Source organism: Dendropsophus ebraccatus, chromosome 13 (genome assembly GCF_027789765.1).
Source record: "Dendropsophus ebraccatus isolate aDenEbr1 chromosome 13, aDenEbr1.pat, whole genome shotgun sequence".
Lineage (NCBI taxonomy): Eukaryota > Metazoa > Chordata > Amphibia > Anura > Hylidae > Dendropsophus > Dendropsophus ebraccatus.
Genome location: NC_091466.1, coordinates 67927965 through 67947613, shown reverse-complemented (window position 1 = coordinate 67947613; position 19649 = coordinate 67927965). Strand labels below are relative to the sequence as shown.

The window sequence follows — 19649 nt, the reverse complement described above, 5'->3', positions numbered from 1 at the left end:
AGTTGTGCGAAGATAGGCACTACTCTATGAAGCACATGTCAAATATGATGAAGCACCGCAGCTCCTGCCAGGGACACGTCAAGGAAGGCGTACCAAACGAAGTTCAGAAAATGGGCCACAGCGGGCACCTGGACCGTAGAATCCTGGCTTGATTTGGGCGCGGTTGCTCATTAAAACCACACAATGACGTGGTTTATTGCATACGAGGGGTTTATTTAAAAGTACATTTAAAAGTTAAATAAACCCCTCGTATGCAATATACCACGACATTGTGTGGTTTTAATGAGCACCCGCGCCCAAATCAAGCCAGGATTCTACGGTCCAGCTGCCCGCTGTGGCCCATTTTTTGAACTCTCTCTGCAAGGCCACACTGCAGATTTTTAGTGCTATGTCTAGAGTAATGACATCCAGCTATATACCTCTTCTAGTGATATCACCCCCGATGTCACCTCCTACAGAACACCAGTGATTGTCTGTCTGAAGCATCATGTCCAAAACTGAAGCTCCTTACATTTTCTCCATCTTCTAACTGACTTACACCTGACATTTCCATCTCCGTGTGTGGAACTACTATGACTCCTAAGGAGCACGTACACTGTCTTGGGTTATGCTAGACCTGGATCCTTTTTTGACACCCTATATCCAGTCACTTGCAGGCTCTTCCTTTCTGTTGAAACTTTCACTTTTGCTCTGATTTATTCTTGTCTTGACAACTGCATCTCTGTACTAGTCCTTGTTTCCTTCTCTTAACTTCTCCAAGCCAGGCTTATGTTTCTCTCCAGCTGTTAGGGACCGACATACTTCGGAATTTGTGCGGAATTTCAAGCGGAGTCTGCGCCGTGGACCTCTCTTGAAGTTCCGCCTCTCTTATTGATTAAATAGGATGTCTCACATACACTCTGCTGTCTGCCCAAACAACTGGCAGGTCAATACTTTGGTCGGATGGTGCAGTGCCCGTGAGACATCCTATTCAATCAATGGGAGAGGCAGAACTTCAAGCAGGGTCTACGCCATGCAACTTCTGTAGTGCCTCACCCTGCGCCAGTTATTACACTGATGTTCCCCCCGTGTTCCAGTTACTACACTGATGCTTCCCCCTGCGCAAAGTTATTCCACTGATATTTCCCTTCTTTGCCAGTCACTACACTGATGCCTTTCCTCACTAAAAGTCATTACACTGATGCCCCCCCATGCTAGTCACTACACTGATGCCCCCCCTCTGTGTCAGTCACTACTCTGATGCCTCACCATGTGCTAGTCACTACACTGGTGTCTCCACTAAACCACTTATCTGCACACACAGCCACAAAGCTCTCCTTTCTCATCTCTGTCTATGACCTTTCCCAGTCTCTACATTCTGCTAACAATCTATAACTAAAGTCCTCTATAATTCAGACGTCTCATTTCCATCTTCAAGACTGCTCATGTTGCACCAGTTTCTTGAGATGTGATCCCCACTGCACGCCGACTTCTCTACACCCACAGTTACATTCATGCTATAAAGACTCATGTCTTTGGACAGTTCTACAACATTCCCTAAATGGTTTTCCAAAACCCCCTCCCACCTTTTAGTCAGCAGCGTTCCCTTATGCTTTGTGCATGTTACATCTGAACACTGATTGGCTGGCAAGTCATACAGGGAAAAAAATGAAGCCCCCCCCCATACTGTTAAACATCTAAAGATAAAATGATTAGTAATGATGATACATTACTATTCCTTATCCCCCATTCACAAATATTAAGAGTGACAATGCAAACATGGCCAGCTTCCTACTATAAACTGTCAGTGACCCCAAGATCTTAACATTGCGGGGGTCCCAGTAGTTCATGACCAGATGTTCAGTACATGTGTCTTTTCCCCGCTGAATGATGCATTTTGTCACATGTTTTTTTTGTTTTCAAAACTTGACAAAACTTTTTGAACAAACTTTTTGAGAGATTTGGCAAAAACAGACTTGTTCTCTAAATGTTTAAAAATAATTTGCAAAATAAAACTATGGAAGTTTGGCCAACATTAAATCTTGAGAACCTACTTACTATTCAGACAAATCTTGAACGCGGTCCCAGACTCAATGCATTGCTACGGTTCGAATAAAATAAATTTTCATACATAATAAAATTGTTGATGATAGCTTTCCAGTGAAAATCCTGTTTGCTCATTAGAGTCTTTATTGAGATGACTACAGAAAGTCTCAGTGACTCACAAAGTTCAAGAATAGTTGCACTATGTTACATCAAGCTCAATGAGAAAGGAAGTGGTACTGTGACCTTAATCATACTGTAAATACCCAATAAAACTCAAAGAGCTGCTGATGGCTTTAAAGAAAAGGCATGACACCTTTTTGGGGTATCCATACATAAGTACTAAGAAAAGTCTCATTTCTACTCACCGTAAATTCTCTTTCCTGTAGTCCAAAGCAGCAGCACACAATGGGGGAAGGTAATATCATCCTGCAATGATAGGACAGATAGTAACAAGCAATAAAGAGTTAATTTCCCCGCCTATAAGAGCCTATGCTGACCTAGCTTTCCTCTGTATTTCTAATGATCTAAGACATGGGTCTCCAAACTGCGGCCCTCCAGCTGTTGCAAAACCACAACTCCCATCATGCCTGGACAGCTAAAGCTTTGGATTTGGCTGTCCAGGCATGAAGGGAAATGTAGTTTTTCAACAGCTGGAGGGCCGCAGTTTGGAGACCCATGATCTAAGAAAACAAAATCACCAACACTCAAGGTATGATGCATAAACTTTTATTGGGAGGGTTCGTTTGTGCTGCTTTAGACTAGAGGAAAGAGAATTAATGGTAAGTAGAAAATATTTTCCCTTACATCCTAAGCAGCAGTACACAATGGGTATATAGGAAGATCCCATAAAGGGTGGGAATATCATACAGCTGCCATGAGAACCATTCTACTAACAACATATATATTAATCCCCCTGTCCACATGACCATGCAGATATGAAGCATCATTGGAAAGGAAATAGCAAGACCTACATAGACATATCCCCTGCCCCTCTTCCTTCCATCTGTCCAACAGGAGGATGGAAAAAACATAGGAAAGCTAGGTCAGCATAGGCTCTTATAGGTGTCGCAATTAACTCTTTATTGCTTGTTCCCATCTGTCCCATCATTGCAGGAAGATAGGATCCTCCCCCATTGTGTGCTGCTGCTTTGGAAAGGGAAAGTACCAAGGCAATACAGGCCGTAACAATAACACATGCATCAGGTAAGGGTATTACTTTGATTTTTGCCATTGGGTCAAACTCTGTCCAGGTGAAGGACATTCATTCTCTATAGAGCCGCCATAGAGAACCGAGAACAGCAATCATCTCTTTTGGGCAGCCCCATAGAGAATGAATAGAGTCATGGGTCACATGCTGTACCTGTGGCTGTATGTAAAACAAAGAAGTCGGGGCCGATCTGGAGATTGAGGGAGGTATTAAATGGATAGGGGACAAGTAAATTTAAGGTGGAAAACCTCTTTAGCTTTGACTACAGTTTACTAAATCTAAAATCTAATTCCTGTGTAATTTGAAGACACAGACTCCTCAAGATCAAGTCACAAAGATTAGGATAAAAGGGTTAATGAGTTAATTGGAGTTAATAGGAGTTTGCAGGTTTTTGTTTTATTTCCATTACCTTTTTCACCTGTATATGTGTGTATTTTCGTACTTATACAGTATGTCACTTAGTAGCTGATAAATCTGATACATGGCATCCATTCCTAAGCCCTAAAATGGCTAATGCCACCGACAGGGTGGTCTGAAACAGTAACAGGCTAGTATAATTAAACTGGAGAAGGCCAACATTTTGCCCCTTGCCAGGCTGGTAATGTCAGGCTGCTACTGCCTAGTTTATATTTGGTTGTTATGGACAATAGGGGATATCCCATACATTAAAATAAGAATGAAACAAAAGCCACTGGGGCCCGCACTAATTTTCATAACTAGCCACATACAATCCAAGCAGTAGCAGTCTGGCATTACCAAGGTAGAAACAGCCATTTATATTGGCCCTTTCCAGCCTAATGGCATCAACTTGCTACTGCCCAAGACCTGGAGTATCATTTATTGACCCCCTGAGCCTGATGGTACCCAGCTCTTACCTGTACCCCGGTGGTGGTGAGTACTGGGGTAGTAAGGGTGGAGGGCTTATTCATGAATGGGTGTTAGCCTCTCTAAGAGCTAACGCTAAGCCCCAAATTTGTAATGGATACTGATCTATCAGACAGCTTCCACTACTAAGCCACATATAATTCAAAAGGAAAAACAACCCATCCCCCCAAGACCCATTCATCATTTCATTAAAGAATAAAACAAGAATTACAATTTTTTTTTCTTCATTTCTTGATTCAAAGGAGTCATCTTCCTAAAAGACAATAAATGAGATAAAAAAGGATTAACATAATAAAACATGCTTACTTCTTTCTATCAATATCTCTGCTTACTGCCACAGGGTTTCCCAGCCACACGAAGGAGGATTTTTTTTTTGCTCTGCATGGGAAACCCTGTGGCGGCAAGCAGAGATAATGCCAGAGAGAAGCACTTACTATAATGGGACCCAGTTCAGCTCACAAACTTTTCTTATATAAAGCCATGCTAATGTGATGGATAAAGTATGTGGTCTTGCATTGTCATGTTGAAATATGCAAGGCCTTCACTGAAGAAAACATTGTCTGGATAGCAACATTTCTATATACTGCTCAAAATTAATAGTGCTTCTTCAGATGTGTATACTGTCCACACCTTAGGTGCTAATGTCGAACCATTTGATTAGAGATGCATTCTTTTGAACTATTTTTTTTCTTCTTTTCTTGATTCAAAGGAGTCATCTTCTTGAAAAAAAATGTAGTGAAAGTTAATAAAAGAGAAAAAAGGAATGAAATCTCTGCTTACTGCCACAGGGTTTCCCAGCCACACAAAGAAGGCTTTTTTTTTTGCCCAGCTGGTGATACACAGCTATTTTCTGCAAGGAAATCCGCACCAAAATCCACACCAAAATCTGCATGATTTGGTACTGATTTGTAGATATGAATTTCTCGACAGCTTTTTACAGCAAATCCAGTATAAGGCTGGATTCACACTACTTTTTTGCAAAAAGTGATGAAAAAAAAACAGATGCATTTGTGTGCATCCGTTTTGATGCCTTTTTCCATTGACTTTCATTATAAAAGAAAACGGATCAAAAAGGATCCATTTTTTTTAACAGACACAAAAACGTAGCTGACCCTACTTTTGTGTCCGTTAAAAAATCTGATCCGTTTTTTTTTTTGTACAATGGAAAAAAGGATCAAAATGGATGCACACGAATGCATCAGTTTTTTTTTTTTTTTTTACAAAAAATGGATGAAAAAAACGGATTGCAAAAACGTAGCGTGAACCCTGCCTAACCAAACATATGACCCTTATGGTAACTAGCCACAATCGTTCCTGTCCTAACCCTCTATGACACTAAATATGGACAAAACTTAAAGAAAATACTCACCTGACTTAAGCAATCCGGTCATTAAATATTCATGTGTCCTGAACCTGCTGTGTACGGGCAATGGTAGCTAGAAAAAGGAGCTAAAAGTACAATAAGATATTAGGTTACAGTAGATCGGATGAAACGTTCTGGAAATGTTTAGTGCAATCATAAAAAAAATGCTTACATGCAGAAGCTGCAGAGGAGATAATGAAAGTTTAACGGTGATAGATGGTGGAGAATCTTTATAATGGGAAACCATATGTGCTCGGGGGTTTTCTGCAGGACTGCTGATTAATGCTGACATGACCGTCATTATCAATGTGGTTCCAGTGCGGCAGTCACAGCTGCCCAGCCAAATGTTCGATTGATCTTATGTACAAATAAGCACATGTGTTCCCTCTCTATAAAAGTTTTGAATGTATTTATCACGGCTGTGTTCTCCATACCTATTCTGTAGCGTTTGATCCCAACAAGGAGACGCGGAGATAACTGCGGAGTTGATTTTAATAATACTGGATGTGGAGACAGAGAGGCGCATCTCATTTATATCTAGATTAATTCAACACACATTATAGATATTCCATTCACCGAGAAAGAAAAAAATATAGATGTGTATCAATGGACATAGAGAGTATAATCTTACTTTATATATACAAGGATATAACTGTTATAACTCACAAGCAATAGAGAAACAGAAAGTCGGCACAATCTTCTGTGTGTCTATGTCATGCAAATTTTACTGTGTATAAGCCTTGTCTATGCAGCTGATAATGGGGAGCAGTAGGTGTACTGTCTGATGCAGAAATTGTGTTAGTGGTGCTGTTAGGACTCGGGCCGTGCGCTCAGCTCCTGGTGTCGCTGATGCGTGCGGCCAAAGCATACATAGCAACCGCTCGATACGGTTTGATCCCAACTATCCCCAACTGTTGACTGTCCCCTTTTTGTGCGTAGGTCTTGTCTCTATTTTGTGTTTCCACTTCGTTCAGGTTAGGGAACGCCGCCCAGTTGTCCGCTGCCATTTAGGGCTGTCAAGACAAGTAGGCAGGGCTCGCTGGGTGGGTGTTAGTTCTAGGGCTGCACCTGTCTGTTGTCATCCCATACCCCGCTACCTGACATATGCTCAGCAATAATACAGCAACACTCACCAAAATTCATATCTTGCAATCTTTATTGTAGCATAATTCAGGGATTTGCATCTGGGGAAGGGAGAGACATAGGTAGTACGTTGTTCACAAAGCTACAGACTCATCCTTGTGCACAGTGTTCTACCTGTCTCTCCCTGCCCTGATGCAATTTCCTGAAAGATGCTACAATAAAGATAGCAAGATATGAATTTTGGTGAGTGTCGCTCCAACATTTTTTCTGTTCTACCTCACTAGCTTATAAAACTGTTATAAGACTACATGTTTAAGAATATAATCTTTATGTAGCTATGGTTTTTTATGTGAAAAACGTCTGTCTTTTGATAATGCAGATGTTTTTGGGGTAAAAAGGCGTTGCGGGATCATAGCCTAATACTACCTCCTATGTACAATAAAATAACTACTACAATACTGCTCCTATATACAAGTATATAACTACTGTAATACTGCTTCTATATACAAGAAAATAACTACTATAATACTGCTCCTATATACAAGTATATAACTGCTATAATACTGCTCCTATATACAAGAATATAACTGCTGTAATACTCCCTTTTATGTATAACAATACAATAGCTATAATACTGCCATATATGTAGAATAATATACAGTAGCTATAATACTGACAGAATTGGTATAGAAACGAGAAGGTGGATACAGGATTGGCTTTCCAGGCGTTGGTCCAGCATAATCAACAATTTAAAGCTAGCAGTGTGCAGGGAACGCTGTAGGACGGATCTCTCCTGCATCGCATAGTAGTGAAGTTATACAGTAATAAAGCAGTGGGAGGGGGGATAGAAGTTACCGCTGGCAGATGAGGAGTACTGTAATGGTATAGCTCTTGGAGCTGGCAGGGAACATGCTGTAAAACAGGGACATTCTTGAAAAGACAACAAAGAATGTATACTGTGCTGCACTAAGCTGTCCTATACAGTAAAGACGATTATCTTGGGAAATTCTTCCTTGAACAATATAATTTTTGATCCATAAATGAAATCACATAACTTTCCAAGCTATTTACACCATGGAATCAGACCGCTATTCCAGATGTGGATGACATGTAAACAGCTGAGCCGGTCAAATGATACCTCCTGTTATTTCTAGGTATAGAACAAGAGAACATTTGGCAGTGTTATAAATAGCAGCTCACAACCTTACCTAGACAGGCTTCTCGCACACGGGAGGGTGCGTAGACTTTTGCAACTGTTAGGCATAGCCAAACAATAAAATAGGAGTGACTTTGCACATACAAAACACCACTTACTATTTTCGTACACAGCTCCGGTGCAGAACTATGTACGTATTTTGACTATTTTGGTTTGTTTATAGAATACCAGGAAGACAGAGAGTCTGGGTACTGTCTATCCTTTATATAAAGCATACTGAGATATACCGAGTGAAATAACAAGGGTTACCCAATAGTCATTTCCTTAAAGGATAGGTCCACCTTTGAACCAAATAGGTTTTTTTGTTTTTTTTTTTGTTAAAATTGGTTTAAAAATGCAACTTTCAAGAAGTGTTGATTAAAAATATCCTGTTGTTTTATGTACACAGCTCCTATGCTCATCTATAATAGAACCAAAGAAAGGAGAGTGTCATAAAGACCTGTGAACACTTGCTCTTCCAGGAATTCTGGGATGAAGAATATGCAAAACAGCTATCTGCCGCCAACTGTTGGAGGTAACTTTCCCTTCAAGTAAGAAGGCTTAGAACATGACCGGCAGGTTTAATAAGCCAAGCTGGAAATCTTCTTCAAAGGAGAGGCTAAGCATCTGTAGACAGCTGTTTCAGGGTTTATGCCCTTCAGCAGTAAAGAAGCATGTCATTGCAGAGAGGCCCGTCATTGCAGAGAGGCCCGCCATTGCAGAGAGGCCTGTCATTGCAGACAGGCCTGTCATTGTAGGACCAATGGGTAATGTTTTTCCATGAAGGGAGCATCATAAAAACCTTCTTGCAGTCTATAGTAGGTTGAAAGGGTTGGCACTATGCAATCTAGATTAGCCTTATGCGCCAACATATATCTGCTCCTTGTTTTGAGTCCGCTATTGGTGGTGCAAAACTCCAGACTAGACAAAGTAGCTGTAGTCCATTCACATATGTAAAGAAAGAAAATCCGAGTGCACTCACCATTGTAGCGAAGAAAATTGTTTCCTTATTCGAGCCAAATGCTCTTTAAACATGGTTCTTGCAGGCGGAGGACGCCAAACACCCTCCACTGATGAGTACAGCTGTTTCACACCCACTGATCGGCGCTTCTTCAGATCCCGTCCCTTCCGTCACGTCACTTCATTTACACAAGAATCGTGACGTGTCCGAATGCGGGGCGTAACAGTATATATTAAAAACAGAAATATAAAAAAACTCTTAGATATATATTATGCATATGTTTATAGGAACATACTGAGATCAGTACCGTCCTTTAGACCTATATGACCTTGCGCATTCGTGGCTAGTATCCAACGTGCTTCACATTGGAGTAGCTTTTTGTTAGTGTCTCCTCCCCCTTTGCATTGGACGCGCTGCAGCCCCATAAATTTTAAATCTTTTATATTACCTTCATGTTTTTTGTTAACATGCTCGATTAGCCGTGGAGCTCCCTGTCCTGTGCTTAAGGATCTGACGTGCTCACTAAACCGCTTGTTCGTAGGACAAATGGTTTTCCCTTTGTAGTACATGCCCCACGTGCAGGTCACTGCATATACGACATATCTGTTTTTACAACAAATCATGTCCTGTATTTTGAGGTTATAGCCTCCCAAGTTAACTTCTTTATATTGTTCAAGAAAGGAGCACCATTTACAGTTGCCATATTTATGGTTACCATGCAATGTATTATTTAGTATTATTTAGCCAGTTTCTCTACTAGAATACTTACTGCGGACTATGATATCTTTTTCCGTCTAAACGCTATCATGGGTTTGTTGGTATAGGACTTTTCAAATACAGGATTGTGAAGTATTTTATACCAATTATCCATTATCGCTTTACGTATTACATCTGCTATGGGGCTATATTTGAAAGAAAATACAAAACGTGTTTTTCCCAGTATTATTTGTTAGTGCCGGGGTGAGGAACCTTTGGCCCTTCATCTGTTGCAAAACTACAATTCCTATCATGCCAGGACAGCCAAAGTTTAAAGTGAATGTACCACTAGGTTTATCGCTTTGTGTTTTTTACATGAACAGGATGGCCCCGGTAAGGGGGCGCTGGCGCCGCAGTCCTTTTTTTGAGCCACCGCTCAGTTCCTGTGCACAGCGCTGGTCTATTCGAAAGCATCAGCCAGGCATGAGGCACTAAAGGTGGGCCCCTCCGTGACGTGATTCCATTGATTCTAATAGAGCTATGTCACACTGGGGGCTGAGGACGGTGCTTGGGAATAGACCAGCACCATGCGCAGGAACTGGGTGGCAGTTTAAAAAAAGGACTGCGGCACCATCATCCCCGCACCGGCGGTCTGTTCATGTTAAGAACACAAAGCGATATACCTAGTGGTACATATGCTTTAAGCTTATGCTATCCAGGTATTTGAATTGTAGTTTTTCAACAGCTGGAGGGCAACAGGCTCACAATCTCTTTGTTAAGCAATAAACCACTTTGCATCCTCCGTAGTTATACCCCTGACTGGACAACTTCTTGCGTAACCACTTTTCAGCAATGCTGTTTTTTATTGATACCAATGAAGGAGCGCCACTCCACCCCCACAATTTTAGCTTTAGGGTGCGTTCACACATACAGGATCCGCAGCAGATTTGATGCTGTGTTCAGTTATTTAGACGAAATGTGCTGCGAATCTGCTGCAGAAAATCCGCTGCGGATCCGGTACGTGTGAACGTACCCTTAAAGTGACACTGTCACCCCCTTTGTGCATTCTGACATCTCTACACAGGTGTAAAGGGTAAATTTAGCGTTTTTCATACCTTATTTCATATCATAAATGATGGTGCTTGTTCAAGTAAAAAGTGTCCTTTTATCAACTGCAGATTGTATTAAGTGGGCGTGGCCTCGCAGCATTAGCGCCACTTAGCCCCGCCCACAACTGCACCGTTGCCCCCGCCCCCTTGACGCCCATTGGTTGGCCGACGTAAAGGGGGTGGGGTCTAGGCCCTTCCGCCAGCCTGTTCCAATGGCCGACGAGGGGGCGGGCCAACTGTGGCCTTGTGGGCGGGGCTAATGGGCGCTAATGTACTTTATCGTAAATACCGTTCTGCCCTGTTTGTTTAATTCTCCTGAATTTAAGACGTGCAAACAGTACAACGATTAGCAGAGATTCAGTCAAAATAACAATACGATTGATTTATTTGGCTGTCCAAGAGTCTTGCTTCATTCTCTGGTCATTGAGAATTCCAAAGCCCAAGACTGTTCTTGTACGTTGTGTACTAGATGTATCTTCCAAGCTGGGATTTATTGAGGGAGATCCGGAAAACATGAGTGAAGAAACAAAAGACAATAGGCTCTACGGGGTTGTGTAAATTATGCATTTGGGCTGAATTCTCATCATTTTTGGCAGTTTTCATTGGAGTGAAGGTTTCCTATCGGGAGTCAGTGCAACATTTTGAAATATTTATTTCCATGAAATATGTTACTCTAGCGCTGTCCAAAATGAGTTAATAATCACATGCAGAAGTACATCTATCTGTATGTACAGGACACGGGGACAATGGAATAGCATTACAACTATTATCTCTAATGACAATATACAACTATGTAAAAATTTATATTCTGCACAGTAACAGATGGAAAAGTTCCATAAAAAGGATAAGAATTAGTCTATGAGGCAAGCAATACATGGGTGGTTCTTATGGAAAAGCATGAAGTATTTGCTTTATGACCTGAAGATTGTGAGGTCCCACTGGGTTGAGTAGACTGTAACCTTTGCTACCTATGCCTATTAGAACAAAACTTTTCCTTTCCCTTTTCTAATAGTTGTTCTCAATTACTGGACCTGTACTTTTTCTATATACCCTTATAACCCCTTTCTGCTAATGGAAAAAAATTCTCATCAATCCTCATTGTATCAGAATATTTCCTATCCATCCACAGGGGACAAAACCTTTCTTATCTACAGTCAAGAGTAAAATAAAGTACATCATGTTTGAATTTTATGATTTTGACTAATTAAAAATAAAAACCTTTTAGAAAGTATTAAAATTTGTTAAAAACAACCTGAGATGACCAATGACATATGGAATATTATAGCGTGTCATTATTCATTTAACAAAAAACTAGGTCTAAAAATAAGTATATCCATACTGCCTCTGTAGGAATTAAGAGGGTAAGCAGCTGTAGGTGGATTATCAGAACAGCAGAAGTTTTGGCAGTTTGATGGTCTTTAGCATTGACATCAGCATTGGCATTGGAGAAGCAATTGTTGCTGCCCATCAGTTTGGAAAAAGGCCATTTCCAAATTATTTGAAGCCCATCCCACCAAGTTCACCCCATGGTAATCACCTCCCTAGGCAATGCTCAGAGGAAGAGCCAAAAAACTCCTACAGGCCTACACATCTTAATGGAATCCCAGCCAAAGCGTATACACATAGTATACGCTCCAGGCGGGATTTCCACCGGCCGCACGAAAAACTGACATTTCAGTTTTTTGCACCCGCTGTTCATTGAATAGTGGGCGCACAGACCTGTCAGTTAACACAATGGAGAGTGCGGCTTTGGATGCACCCTCCATTGTGTGCAATGCTGAATTGGGATGTGGGCGCACACGGGTGTGCCCGAATTCGAATTCACCAGAAGGATAATCTTGACTGACACGGGCCGTTCTGTGACAGGGCTGGGTCATAGAACGGCCTAATTGTTCAAGTTCATTACAGTACTTTTAGAAAAGATGGAAATGAAAGTTTGGCTTGTTTGGAAGGGATGCCAGGGAAAAGCCATTATTTTCTATGCCCATTATATCTAATCCACACCCACAGGGTCGGAATCTTTCTTATCTATCATAACTGAGGATTATACTATTTTTCATGCATTTCTATTTGTCTAATTTTACCCTAATGGTTCCTTTTAGACCAGAACTTTTCCTCTCTGTTTGTTCCTCCAGAACATACATTTTCCTGTCATTCCCTATTGTTCCACAACTTTTCAATTCTTGTCGATCCCCATTGTATAAGAGTTTTCCAATCCAAATCCAATGAACCAGAACTTTTCCTCTTTAATATCTTGGGACTAAACTATTTTCCTATGATCTAACGTTATACTATTCACCCCAGACCAGAACTTTTCCTATGTGTCTGCGCTAGATCAAAACTTTTCATATCATTCCAAACTAGACCAAAGCATTTGTTATCCATCCTTACTTCTCCATATGTTTTCCTGTCCATCATCACTGGATTAAACATTCTTTATTTTTATCAACTGAACTAAAATGTGACTTATCATCACTCGTTGAACAATAACTTTTCTAATCCATTCTCAATGGATCAGAATTTTGCTTTCCATTCCCACTGGCCCACAACTTATGCCTGTAATAGACTTCTTACAGGTAGGTGTACTGACTCCTAAGGTCACATATATGTTTTCTTGCATAGTTTTTCTTTTACATTTTTGCATACTAAAAAAGCGAAAGGAAAAAAGCTCATAAAATGCTAGTGTCGACGTGCCGACAGCGAGCAGGTAAGAGGGGAGCTGTAGGGGGGGCTGCCCGGGCGATCGTTAAATCTTCCGGGAAGCCCATAAAAGATAGCGGCGATCTGCTGCTGTTGAAAGACAATGATCAGCCAACATTGTGCATTTTCGCTAATCATTGCCTTTAATTACACAAAGTGATTATCGGCTGTAATGGAACTTCGAGCAAGAATGAAGCAATTATCGACCATTATGGAACCTCAAGCATGCTTGGGTTTGTCTGAACCCCAATGCTCTACATTTGAATAACAGCGGCAGAAGTAGTTGGATTCAGCCCTAGGGCTTCATCCAACTTCTTCAGCCACCGGTAATCAAAAGCAGTGGGTTCAGGCTCGGGTGCATGCTCGAGGTTCACCCATCTCTACTACTTACTGCTCTTTCTGATGATGCAGGGTTAACAATTATTGCATCAGGGAGCTGTGTTAAGTCAACTAGAAAGTTGAGTTAAATGTGTCATTGTGATCAAGTTAACACAGGCTACATCTGTAGGTTTTGTACCCCACAGGTCAACAGGCTAATTGGTTCTTTACATGTCAAGAATTGTACAATATTTGTGTTGGAGAAGTTACCTGCCAATGTAATTTCTTTACGTTTACGTGATGTGCCGAAAGAAATGTGTTTTGAGTGCCTTCTCGGGTATACTCTGGGGAGGATTTACGAAGATTACGACAGAGGCGTACACCAGGGAGAAGGTGCAGATTCGCCCCTTCTCCCTGGTGTACGCTGGCGGAGCTTGGGGGCGTGATAAGGCAGGGAGGAGGCGTGGCCTCCTCCTGCACCTCATTTATCATGATTTACGCCCGCAAATCTACACCTGCTGGAAGCATGAGCGCAGATTCAGGCACCTCTTAGTGAATCCTGCTGTAAAAAAAAAAAGGGGGGGGGGCTAATACGCCGGTCTTCATAAATCCCTCACCTTTGACTCTATATGGAACTTATATATCCAGGCCATTGTGAATTGGGCTCGCACTTGCCATTGAAAACCCTTCAACAATCCATAAATTATTACCATAAGTAAACTTTTCAGTATAAGTTTGGCAGTGGACTGATATAACTAGAAAAGGGAATAGATCTAAACAATTGGCAACGTTTAAGCGACTCTGTACCCACAATCTGACTCCCTAAACCACTTGTACCTTCTGATAGCTGCTTTTAATCCAATATCTGTCCTGGGGTCCGTTCGGCAGGTGATGCAGTTGCCCCAACGGTAGTATCTGTGCCCTAACTTTGCACCACCCCTCCGTTCCTCCTCCCCACCCTCTTTATCATTAGGAATGCCACTGAAACATTTTCTCCTGTCTGAACATTGCACAGGTGCCTTAACTATCCAGCCCATGTGCCATGCTGACACAGCTGAGGAATAGAAGGCAATCTGCCTGGAGCATTACTAATGATAAGGAGGGCGGGGAGGAGGGGCAGAGAGGTTGTGCCCGCCTAATGCATACACAATTTAAGCCCCGGCTAAGACCCCAGGACAGATCTTGGATTAAAAGCAGCTATCCGAAGGTACAAGCGGTTTGGTTGGGGGTCAAATTTTAAAGCAATGTTTTGTGAAAGCTTTGTCTTTTCTCTTCTGGCTCTGCTATGTTTTCTATCAGTGACTGACAGGATTTAACCCGGATGACCTAGATTACCCCCCCCCTGACTGGTTTCACACCTACCAAGAAAAGGGACCATAGCCCAATTGGGGGTGGTTGCTTAGGGCAGATCATTCAAGTAGACAGGGACAGTGTGCTGGGTTCAGCTCAGAGCTCGCTATACCTCTATGGACTTAAAGCGAATGTACAACTACATTGCTTTTTTGTTTTTTACATGAATACAACAGCGCTGATGCCATGGCCCTTTTTTTGAACCGCGGCCTGGTTCCCGTGCACAGCGGCGGTCTATTACCGAGCACCAGCAGGGCATAAAGCCCTGGGGGTTGCCCTGCCGGCTCCTAATGATGATCTCCACTCCCCCCGTAACATGGCTCCATTGATTCTAATGCATCACAGAGGGGAGGGGGTTAAGTAACACCCCCAGTGCTTTATGCCGGCTGGTGCCAGGTAATAGACTGGCGCCACGTGTGGAAACCCGGCCAAGATTTTAAAATAGGACTGACATCCCTGCGTCGGTGCCGGTCTATTCATGTAAACAAAAACAAAAAAGCTACGTACCTAGTGGTACATTCGCTTTAACAGTGAGAAAAATTTACCAAACCCAACGCATTGTGGTTACAGAACCATTATTATGCCAATAGCCCAAGATAAGACCTTGTACTATGATAAAGTTGGCTCTGAAATGCATGCAACCTCTTTGATTTCTTCAGCTAATACTATATCTCCCGTTATAACTAAAACCAGACATAGCAGCAATAAATGTATGCAGGGCACAGGGGAAATAAGAATTATAGTAGCATTACAACCATTTGGGGAACATTTGCCACAGCAGCGTGAGAAGACCGAGAACAAACATGACAAGGAGGAATCAGCATCAAAAATTCATGTGGTGTCAGCCTCTCCGCCGGACAAATTTTTGTGCCAAGCAAAACCACATCAATGTGGGGGATGCTTTCTGCTCTGACACTCGAAAACATCTGGTTTAATATTTAAATTTTTGCCAAACAAGTGTTTTTATTCATTAAACATGTGGACAGGGATGATCCGGGGGATAGCGCAGAGCGCTGGGTGGTCACTAACCTTCATCTCTTGGACACACTGTATCATAACATGGGCAGCGGGACAAAAGTAGTAGTACAGTAAAGTAAAATGGCAAGAACATTGATATTACTCATTGATTTACATGAAAAACCTGGTATTAATATTGCCTTACAGTAAGTTAGCTTCTAACCTGTTATCCCTAGCTCACTAATCCTAACCCTAACTGGCTTGAACTGATTTTAAGGAGCACTGATGTACTATCTCTACCTTACTATCGATCTCACAATTCTTAATGCTGTAAACTTACGGTAACTTACTAACTTACTAAAGGCCCTATTACACCAAGCGATTATCAGCCGGATTTGGTCGTTATGGCCTATAATTGGTAGATGTAATAGATAGTGTTAAAAGCCAATGATCAGCAGACATGCACAATGTCAACATGTTGAAAAAAGAACAATGATAACGAGACCGTCAGCTGACCATATAACAGGAGCGGTGGCAGCAGACAGCCGCTATCTCCTTTGGACTCCTCCTATGAGCCCCTCTCCCAGCTCCCTGCGGCCTCGCTCTTACCCACTCGCTGTCAGCGTGTGTAATAGCGCTGACAGGCTGACGCTCGCTCGCTCCTTTAGGTCGGCTGGTGTAATTGGGCCTTAAACCCTAACACACTAACTCTAACTTACTAGGTCCAACCTTAAAGTGTCCCTGTCGTTACAACTTTCAAGATCTAAATCAACAATATATATGAAATAAAGCAAGTTTGCAATATACATTCACTCTTTTTTTTTATCATGCTGTAAAACAAAGCCAAACTTACCAGAAATCCAGGTCCAGTCTCCTGAAGCTTTTTTGTCTTGTGCTGGTTGAAAAACAGAGACTAAACACATGAAGTCTGACCTGTACAGAGAGTCACGTCTCAATTTGTCCGTCAATCACATGACTGCCTACTCTCTGAGCGCTCAGATGACCTGGGAAACACAGGACTTCCTGTGCTTAGACTCTTCAGAGAAAAAAAAAAAAAAGTCAAGTCAATTACCTTCATCTAGTTTTTAAAGCGTAATTTTTAGTCCGTTACGAGAGAAAAGTTGTTCATAATATTGTTTTTCTCAGTAAGATTTTTTCATGAGATGTAAGACTTCAGTAGCCGCATCCCTGCCCCATGTTTACACATTGGTGGTTTTCAGCTTCTGCATGCGGGAATGACCCAGGAAAGCATGATTCATGGAGATGCTCGCAGCTTGTAATTTACATGTACACATAACACTCTGTGGTCTAAAGTGATGAGACCCAATGTTTTCCCTCAGGTCACAGCGATGGTTACTGCTGAATAGGTCGTAAAAGCTTGTTCTTTGAGGAATTTGAAGTCACATAATCTGACATAAATTGTAATTATTATTCTGATTTATTAATGTTGTTGTAACATTTATTATCTTAGTTTATTATCAGTATGTTTTTATAGTGTTTTGTTATTTTTTTATTATTATTATTTTATTTTATTTAATATTTGTATGCCATATGCTCGGCATTTGACTCCCGGCCTCTAGAGTCTGCTTGTACTGTATGTACGCCTGCTTAATGGGGCACCAAAATGCATAGTCTGTTTTGTTACTGCAGTTGTAGCGTGTGGTGTATAAAGTATATACGATATACGTCATACCTACATCTGTGCTTGGCCTATTGGAAGGGCACCTATCCCAGACAGTTTCAGCTGGGAAATTCTCTTTAGTGTTAGAAAAAAAAACAATGCAAACTCCATGTAGGTGTTGTTCTTACTCGTGTGTAGGTGTTGACTTAAACCCAAGACTTCAGCACTACAAGGCAACAATGTTAACCACTCTGCTGCCTACATTTTAATGGGGGCCATTTGACATACTCCATACACATTCGATGGTTGTCGAGTTAAAGCCAAAGTGACAAGTTCCATAAACTTTTTTTTGTCAATTTGATGCATGGGTTGTTCATATACTCACACAAAGTAGACATGGAAAAACCTGGGACCCTATGAAAAAATGTATCTCTGTCTTGTACTGTATGTACCCATCTTAAAGGGGTTTCTCTAGGATTATATCTTGACATCTCAACTCAGGTTATGTAACATGGAGCCATGGGGGTAATTTATATCTAACTCCTGGGAGCCATATATTAACCCTTCACGACCTGGGGTCTTTGATGCCTCAATGCCCAGGTCGTTTTAGGATATCAGCCTATGGGATCATAATGATCCCATAAGCTGATGTCCCTGTGTCTGCCCCCTCTCCTCTGTCCCCTGCTGCTGTTACAATGTTGTGACAGTGGCAGGGGAGAGAGGGGAGGGAGCAGAGCTCATGGCCGTGTGCCCTGCCTTCCCTCCCTCCCCCCACCAGCCTCCATGGCTACCATCGGGGCTCTGCGATCACTTTGCAGAGCCCCGATGGACACCGGCAGAGAATTCTCCCTCTGTAGAGGGAGAATTCTCTGTCAGAAGCCCTATAGATGCTGTGGTTGTGCTGACCGCAGTATCTGTAGGGTTAACTCAGCGGCTCCGGTGCTGAGAGTTGCGGCGGGTCCCTGGCTATCACTGATAGCCGGGACCCTCCGCGGATGACACAGAAGCAGCTTCTACACCTGTGTCTTCCTGCAGTGTAAATCAACATTGCTGCAGCATCAGGCATAGGCTGCAGCGATGTTGATTTACTGTGGAGTGGTGGGAGGAAGTTAAAGGAAAACATCCTACCTGCTGATACGTCCCTATAGCGCACATGGTGCTGAGGAGAATGGTATTTTCTTACCTTGATCCTCTGCACATTTTATGGGCACTGGAAATGTATTAGATTATTGACGCAGTTTGGTGCACTTGAGATGGGACTACCACCCTTAGTTAACCGATCTACCCTGGTCGGCCCACTCCCTTCTAATGAATATTGGGGTGGCGATATTCAGCGACTCATCATTGCAAAGCACCAGCTGAATATCCATTTGAAGGGGCGGGCCGACTGGGGCAGATGGGTTCACATATCTAACTACAAAGTTCCCAAAAACTTTGCCGAGGATCAATGTCAGAAACTTATCTTCATCCTCAGCGCCCTGTGCACAAAAGGGACATATCGGAAGATTAGATGCTTCTAACCTGCTTTAAAATGCTTCCAATTCCTTTCAATTTAGCGGCAGGGTCGGTCAGGAACATCCTGTAAAAACACAGATTAAAAAATCAGATACATTGTGACTCTACAAGGGATAACTAAAAAAACAGTCGTGCAGAGTTGACAGTAAACTGTATTAAAAATCCATCCTTGAGTGTTGGTCTCGTCTTGAGGTCTGTGTGTGAGGCGAGGGATGTTTTTCACATTCTTTAGAACTGGATAAAACGTCTGTTTAAATTACTTACATCTAACTTGGCCTCTTTGGGCACAGTTGTGTTTCAGGTTTTTTTTTTTCCTTCAGTCTCTGGGAACTCAGGAATGCTCAGACTGGCTCCCAAATTTCGCCCACCTCGCTCAGTGGAATGCACATTTTTAACCATCAACGTAATAAGAGTTTGTTTTGTAACAACATCAAAACACCACGAGAAAAAAAAAATAGTTTGGTGGGTTTTTCTTTTTTTTTTGTTAGAGACCGACTGATAAAAAGAGGAGCCTGCAGAATGTCATGGTCTGATCTATTTGGTAAACGCTCAACATAATTGCTTAAATCCTCTGCCAGTCCCGGCCCGTTCTATTTGACTTCCTTTCCTGCCCTCATATTTGAACTGGAAATAATATTTAGTTAAATAAATAGATAACTGAAGT

At 41.9% G+C, this 19649-nt stretch overlaps 1 protein-coding gene across 7 annotated transcripts in view; it reads left to right on the top strand.

Annotated features, from left to right (window-relative positions):
- Positions 1–19649, top strand: part of BEGAIN (brain enriched guanylate kinase associated) — a 597092-nt gene that overhangs the window by 267065 nt on the left and 310378 nt on the right. For all 7 annotated transcript variants that reach the window (XM_069949877.1, XM_069949884.1, XM_069949883.1 and 4 more), the window contains one exon: positions 8168–8293. The gene's annotated coding sequence lies outside the window, so the exon portion shown is untranslated. The remainder of the gene's footprint in view (positions 1–8167; positions 8294–19649) is intronic.